Here is a 7,913-nt window from a genome sequence, read left to right on the forward strand (position 1 = left end):
TGTCAGTATATATATCTGGGGTATAAATAATATCAAAATAAAACACGACTTTTTAATTTCTGATCTGTATTTATAGTTTTTATTCTTCAATAATTTTGCAGCATTCAAAGTAAAAATAACCAAAGCAGGTTATAAATAAAAATATTATTTTAGTTACAAATACATCAACATAACCTCAAATCTGAAAAAAGTTACTGCTGATTTGTCATTTCAAGTTGATATAAATTAAACTTTGCATTGAAATGTCGATACTTAATATTACATTTTAAATGTTTATGAGGGGAAAAATGGAAGAATTTATTATTTAGACAACAAGAGTTTTTAAATTCGAAGTTTGCAAACGAAATGCAATAATAAAAACTGAAGTTTCATTTTCCACCTCTTATCCGCAAAATATAAGATGTCTTGCATGAAAAATTCTTTCTCCTTCTACGAAGTTTCTACATGCCGGTGTAGATTTTGTGAAATCACAAATTTGAGCTATTGTTACTTTAATTTTTAAGGTTTAAGACTAATTTTCAATGTTTTGACATGATTTTTATGAGACGTCTACCTACTGTCGCCGGCCATATTGCTTTTGCCGCTAGTGGTGTCCTCAAAGTTTCAGATCCCAATAGATCTTTTCATTTTATTATACGACATTGCGCATGCGCTAAAGATATATAGCACTTCCATGTGAGTTTCGGTCAATTTTGACTGAAACTTATGTGGGAATAGTAAACATCGACGAAAAAAAACTATTTCGAACATTTGGAAGTTAAAAAACTTCCTAAAAAAGAAATGTCTAATAGACCAGGAGAAAATCCATTGAAATGAAAAAAGGTTGGTGAGCACAAGAGGTGCTGTTTTAGAAAGCAGTGTTTCTAGCCATTCAAACGTAGCGTGTCCGTGAGTCGGCTCTGCCACGTCTCGCGTAGGCCAGTCCACAGATATTATACTGTAGAGCCGAAAATGCACGATCACGAGCCCGAGTCCCCTCGACTTAACGATTCGTTTTCGGTGGCTAACTGGCTATTTGGAGGAGTTTTTAAGTAAACGGAATTTCGCAGGGTGTCCAGAGAATGAAAGTTCATGCAATTTAGCTATGTTCTATAATTTTAGAAAAAGAGAAGGAAATTAATTCTTATCAAGCCTTCTTGAGCAATTTTGTTGTACATTTTTTCTTGAATTTATTTTGTTTTAAAAAATATGATTTCAAATTTGCATGAGTTTAAGAGATATTCAGGAATTTTGAAACGATTAGAAAATAATTAAAATTTGTAAAGATTTTTTAAAGAATTTTTTAACGTTTCATGAAAATGAATAATATTCTATTAGGTTTCTACAAATAATTAATATTGTTTAAAATGATCAATAAAGAATCTGAAGATTTTAAGTAATCTTTTTCATTTTGCCGAATTTCAGAAAAAGTCAGGACAAATTTAAACAGTTTTTAATGATTTGAAGGCTTAGAAGGCCTGAAAAGATTAGAAACAGAACTTTTTCAAGATTTATAGGGAAAATTTGTAATAACTTTTTATTTTTAAAAAACGTACTTTATGAGAATATTAAAATAGGATTTTTAACATTTGAAAGGATTTCCTAAAATTTAAAAGAATACTGTAGAAGATTTTAAAGCAAAATGTTTCAATTTGGTAAGATCATAATAAATAGATCAAAATCGAGTAAATGCGAGAAATATTAAGAAGAACTGAAGAGATTCAAATCGAAATTTTAAACTTAAATTCTGTCAGAAAATTAGATTTTTAAAGAATTCAAACATAAACTTTAGAAACTTTACAGGAATTCCGAAATATTTCAAGGAGGTAAAACTATTTTTCTTATAATTCCTGGGAAAAATCTAAAAGATTATGAGTCAATTTTTTCACATCTTGAATTAAGGAACATAATTCTTATTAGGCCTTCTTGTGCAATTTTGTTACACAATTTTTTAAATTATATGTTGCTTTAAAAATGTTCTTCCAAATTTGAGAAAGTTTAAGAGATATTCAGAAATTTTGAAAGGATTCAAATAAAATTAAAACTTGTAAAGATTTTTCAAGAATGATGTAAGTTTTCACGAAAATAAAAAAAAATTATTTTAGGTTCCTAGAAATAATTAAAATAATTTTTTATTTCGAAAAATTAATTTTAGGATATTATTTTAAAGCATTTCAAAACATTCGAAAATACGTCAAAAGTGGTCAAAGTATCTGAAAAATTTTAAAGGCAATGTTTTTTTAATTTTGCAAAATAAAAAAAAATCAGGAAAAATTTGAATAATTTTTAAAGATTAGAAGACCAGACAAGATTAGAAAAAAAGAATTATTTTCCTAAGTAACGTGTGAAAATTTTTAATAATTTTTTATTTTGTAAAATGTGCTTTGAAAGAAAATTAAAGAAGATTTTTAAACACATCAAACAATTTCCTAAAGTTTCGAAAAAGAATGTAAAAGGTTTTAGAATCAACATTTTTTAATTCGATAACATTATAATTTTTTTAAAGTGCAAATAATCGAATAAATTTAATAAATATTGAGTAGAATTGATGAGATTAAAAAAGAATTTAAAGTTCAGAGGAGTTTTAGAAACGTAGGATAAACTGATTTAAAAAACTGAAAAAACTAAAAAATTTTGTAGAAGAATAAGGAAGATGCGTCTGGAAATTGTGTACAATTATCAGTCTTTAAAATTAAAATTCAAATGATTTTTTTAAAAATTACTTTCAGCAGATTTCTTCTCAAGCAGTATCCCAGATTTTAATCGCAAGTGGTTCAATTATTTCCAATCAGAATAAGTAATTACATACATTTGGAAAATTCAAAAAAGATAACTTTTAATAAATTGAATGAGATTTAAAAAAAGTTTATTTTAATTACACATACAGTTTTTTGAATTATTTCTAAAAATATGGAAACATTGAAAATTGTAGTATTTAAATACACTTAACATTTCAGACTTTTACATTAAATTTTGATAAGATATAATAGATACGTATGTAAAATGAAAAAATAATAATAAAAGTCGATAAACGGGAAAAAATGTAAATAATTTTTTTGGAATGAATTCTAACAGAAAATTGAAAAAAAATTACAAAACATTTTTTATTATTTCTTAAAATGTCTAAAAAGTACGTAAAATATTTTGAAACAATATGATGTAATTTTTCCATATTACTTAACTTTAGAAAAATTAAGGAACATAATTCTTATAAAAATGAGTAAGTTTTAGAGATATTAATAAATTTTGAAACGATTCAAAAATAATGAAAACTTGTAAAGATTGTTAAAGGAATAATTAACATAATTTTTTATTTCCAACAATTAATTTGAAAATATTATCTTTAAACATTTCAAAACATTTCAAAACATTTTTCTAATAATCGTGTGAAAGTTTTTAATAATATTTTATTTTAAAAAATGTACTTTAAAAAAAATTCAAGCAGATTTTTGAACACATCAAACTATTTCCTAAAATTTAAAAGAAGAATGTAGAAGATTTTAAAGCAAAATGCTTCCATTTGATAAGATTAAAAAGTTAAAAGAACTAAGTAATCAGGTGAATTCAGGAAGTATTTAGTAGACTTGATGAGATTAAAAAAAATTTAACTTTAGAAGTGTTTTAGAAACGCAAGATAAACTTTAGTAACTTTAAAAGAATCTCGAAAGGTTTCAGGAGAACTGATAATACTTATTTTATTGTATATTAAATCTTTTAAAGATCTTTATTGCCTTAAAATACTTATCTCAAAATTACAAAATTTAGCTTTTGGAATTTTAATTTGATTGTAAATTAATTGTAATTGGAAATTGATTGTAAATAATTGTAAAATAGGTTCAAGAAAATTTATTTTATGAGGAAATATCTCATGATAATAAAAAGAGATTAAAGTAAGTCTTTATAGCTTTTTAATAACTAATGAACATATGTTTAGATTATTTTTCTTTGATTCTGGCCGAGGGTCAAACATGGTACAAAAAATCGTCGTGAAATTTTAAATAAGAACTGTACTCTCTATACATTAATTTTTTTTGATTAAAAATAATACTTTTATAAATATTGCCAAAATTTATTTGAATATGATACATATTGATTTTTATTGAAAAAATTCCTGTAAATAGTGGGTTTTTTTTCTAATTTTACGATATTTGTGTACCATGTTTGACCTTAGGGAATAGATTTCAGGAATAAAATTATAAAAATATCTCCATTAGTTAGTAAAATACTACGAAGAATCACCTCTCAAATTATAGTTGAAATTAAATAAACAGATATTTCTCTTATCTCAGCATATGATTTTTCACTAAACGTAAAGCTGATTAAAATACACTTAAAAAATAAAAATAAGAAAGTTCAGAAATTCATGCCACACCATATTCAAGGGAAAATTTTACAACATTTTTCTCAAATGATTATTCTTTTGAATGAGGTCAAGTTAATAACTTTTTGACTTTTTCTCTTAAAATCCTCAAAATTGTGATTATAGCTAAAAATAGCATGAAAAGAGATGTATTAAAAAAGAACCTACAGGACTTTAAATTTTTTTATTTTATTGGATTTAAAAAAATATTAGAACAATTCGAGTCTTTTTAAAAGATGTTTAGGAGATTTAGAAGTTTGGAAGATATCAACGAATAATTGATAAATTTTGACAAGATATCAAAAACCTGACTTATATAATCTTCTAAATTTTTCACAGGAATTTTCAGAAAAATAATTTTATCTCCTTGAAATCTTTCTGAATTTCCTTAAAGCTTCTAAAGTTTATTATTTCGAAATTTTTTAAAATCTAAATTTCTAAAAAATTTAAGTTTAAAATTAGATGTGAATCTCTTCCATTCTTCTAAATATTTCTTGAATTTACTGGATTATTCACGTTTTTAAAACTTTTTAATCTTATCAAATTGAAACATTTTGCTTTAAAATCTTCTACACTCTTCTTTTAAATTTTAGGGAATCGTTTGATGTGTTTGAAAATCTTTTTAAATTTTTTTAAAGTACGTTTTTGTAATCTTCTAATTTTTAAGAATTATTCAAATTTTTCCTGATTTTTTTGCAAGTTTTAATTATTTTTTATTCGTTTCAAAATTTCTGAATATCTCGTAAACTTACTAAAATTTGAAAGCAAATTTTACAAACCAACAGAAACATAACAATAAATGGTGCGACAAAATTGCGCAAGAAGGCTTAATAAGAATTAAATTTCTTATTTTTTTCTGAAATTATATAATATGGAAAAATTACGTAATGATATAAAAAAATTGTGATATTTTTTAAAATTTTCTCTCAGAATTCATTCCATTCCATTTTTGGTTGAAAAATAATTTTCTAAATGAAAATATATCTATATCTTTAAAAATTGAACTATTCTGTTGTAAATTCAATTGTGTGTTTTTTTAAATACAATTTTCAGTTGAAAATTTATTTCTTCCATCGAAAATGAAACTTTCAAAATAACTATTTTGGTTGATAATTTAACTGTTTTGTTGAAAATTCAATTTTTTTGTTTTTGAAAAAACAATCTCTTATAGTAAAAATGTACTTGTATAATTTTTTGTTGAATTTTTTTTGTAGAAAATTGACCTTTCCCAGTCAAAAATCTTCTTTTTTGGTAGAAAATTATTCTTCTTGTTTAAAAATTCATCTATTTTAATCAAAAATTCATTTCTTTGGATGAAAATGCATTTTTTGTTGAAACTTCTTTTATTTTGGTATAAAATGATTAAAAGATCATCTATTTTTTTGGAAATTAAATTATTTTGCTGAAAAATTGTTGGTTGTAGATTGATTTTTTAAACTGATACTGTAACCGTTTTTCCCTGAAAATTTATCTATTTTTGTTAACAAAAATTTTTGTTGTTTTAAAATTGATTTTTAAAATTTTGAAGTGCTGTTTTCAGTAGAAAGTTATTGGTTTGAAAATTAAAATATTTGTTCGCAAATTAATTTTTTTGCTTGCGAATTTAAATATTTTGTTGAAACTTTGATTTTTTGGGGTTGACAATTATTTTTCAACTGAAAATTTATCTTCAATTTTTCGTTGAAACATTATAATTTTAGTCAAAAATTAATTTCTTTCGTTGAAAATCGCATTTTTTGTCTGAAAGTTTAACTAGTCCATTTTTGATCGAATACTTTTTTTTAGTTTAAAATTCGTTTCTATAGGTGAAAATTGAACACTTTTGTTGACAATTTTTCTTCTTGAAAAATTTTCTTTTTAGTTATAAATTTATCTTCTTTGTTGTCGAATTATTCTTCTTTAAAATTAATTTGTGTTAGATAAAAATTAAGTTGTTTTGTTGATAAAATCGAATTTATTTGGGTTTAAAAATTAATTTTTTCAACTGCGAACTTCAGTATAAACTACAATGTTTAAGTTAAAAAATACATTTTTAAAAGTAATTTCTTAGGTTGAAAATTTAACTATTTTGTCGAAAATTTGTTTTTTATTTGTTAAAAATCCATTGATTACTAAAAATATGACTAAGGCATGCAGCGCCAAATTTGAAACATTTTAGACCCAGAAGTCTTGTCTCCTATATCTATTTACATAAAGTCAATTATATTTGCCTCTTCGCAATAAGCCTAATGGTTCTAAGGTAACTCGGGATTTCAAAAACTGAATAGATTTGAGGAGCAGCTAGATCGTCCTTCGTGAGGTCGGGAGAGCTCGGGTTTTTGCTCGTGCATTTTCGGCTTTACATGATGCTGGGCTTCGCAGCATTTAACAGAGCCGACTCACCGACACGCTACGTTTGAATGCGTCGCTCCTCGGTGGGAGAGTAGTGACGGCAAGTGCAAAAGGGACAGTCGGTCCAAGTCCTTCTTGAAATATACTTATTATTTTATTATTATATTCGCAAAACTCTGTTTAATATATCGAAAGGGTGACATCCCCGATGGTTTACTTAAAAATCATATTAAAAATTGCACGATATAAATAAGGATACTTACATTTGCTCATTGCATTCTATTAATTTTAACTTATTTTCATTACAAATAGTTTATGAAGGTTTAATCAGATGTTTAAAGAGCTTTAAATACTAACGTTCCCTCATTGAAACAGTTCAATATTGAAAATTAAGATCTGCATGTAAAATTCCCAGTCAAAAAATGAATTTACTGACATATTTCTCGTCTGTTACAAAAAATTGCTACCTTCCCCGTCAAGCGGTCACCCTGATTTGAAAAGTATTACATAAAAACATGAATAAAAGAATATTTTCACTTCTTTCGGTTTCACGTATTTATTACAAACAATTTTTTCACCATTTTCTATTCATATTTCTTTTATTGTACGAATTTTCAGAGAAAAATGTTCAAACTAAAAAAATCGCACTTGCATTAATTTCAGTCATTTGAAAGCTAGGTGAATTTCAAAACTGACAACCCACTTATAATGATAGATAGTCATTCATTTTCAACTGTATTTCTTTAAAAATGCTTTATTAACCTTTTTTTATATTTTGTAATTATTAAAATTATTTCACTTTTATGCAAAACACTATTTTTTCACTGTCGAAACCTTACACTATACGCAGTGTAAACATAACCTGCATTCCACGTACCGGTCAATAAGTTGCTGCTTTTTTCCTTTGGTACATTGTTTTCTGCATTTTAACCACCTTTTTAACTGACAAGTGGTATTTTTTCCCATCTTTTTATGCAATAATTCAGCACCTGGCACATCATTTTCATTCACTTTTACATCAAAATGAGGTACGATAGTGCACATTTTACCAAAAATATGACTGCAATTTTTAAATGCCTGCTAAGTGTCATGGCGGCGGCTAAGCTTCCGCTCTTAAGGGCATGTGACACAGCTAAATACCTATATTACCGACCTCACTTTTTCCGTTCACTGAATGTTTTTTTGAACCTAAGAACTTTTTTTGCAAATAAAATATCGAGCTGAAACTTTGGGAAATGTATTA

This window comes from Belonocnema kinseyi, chromosome 6 (assembly GCF_010883055.1).
Source record: "Belonocnema kinseyi isolate 2016_QV_RU_SX_M_011 chromosome 6, B_treatae_v1, whole genome shotgun sequence".
In the NCBI taxonomy this organism is placed as follows: domain Eukaryota; kingdom Metazoa; phylum Arthropoda; class Insecta; order Hymenoptera; family Cynipidae; genus Belonocnema; species Belonocnema kinseyi.